The following is a 627-nucleotide window of genomic DNA, read 5'->3' as shown; positions in this document are numbered from 1 at the left end:
AGTGTGTATGTGTATGCTTCTGTGTGTGATTTTGTCTGTATAACTTTGCTTTTACCATTTGTCCTAGGGTTCTGTCTGTCAGTTGTTTTTTTTTTTATTACTTAAAAAATTTTTTTTAATAATTATTATTTTTTATTTTAATAACTTTATCTTATTTTATTTTATCTTCTTCTTCCTTTCCTTCTTTTTTCTTCTCCCTTTTATTCTGATCCATGTGGATGACAGGCTCTTGTTGCTCCAGCCAGGCGTCAGGGCTGTGGCTCTGAGGTAGGAGAGCCAAGTTCAGGACATTGGTCCACAAGAGACCTCCCAGCTCCACGTAATATCAAACAGCGAAAATCTCCTCAAGCCTTGATAATTTAAGAAAACTGAAATCGTATCAAGTACCTTTTCCGACCACAATGCTATGAGACTAGATATCAATAACAGGAAAAAATCTGTAATAAGTACAAACACATGGAGGCTCAACAATACACTACTTAATAACCAAGAGATCACTGAAGAAATCAAAGAGAAAATAAAAAAATACGTAGAAAGAAACAACAATGAAAACACGACGACCCAAAACCTATGGGATGCAGCAAAAGCAGTTCTAAGAGGGAAGTTTATAGCAATACAATCCTACCT

The sequence above is a fragment of the Neophocaena asiaeorientalis genome, unplaced genomic scaffold (assembly GCF_003031525.2).
Source record: "Neophocaena asiaeorientalis asiaeorientalis breed wild unplaced genomic scaffold, Neophocaena_asiaeorientalis_V1.1 scaffold51, whole genome shotgun sequence".
In the NCBI taxonomy this organism is placed as follows: Eukaryota; Metazoa; Chordata; class Mammalia; order Artiodactyla; family Phocoenidae; genus Neophocaena; species Neophocaena asiaeorientalis.
Note: the sequence above shows the minus strand (reverse complement) of the source record.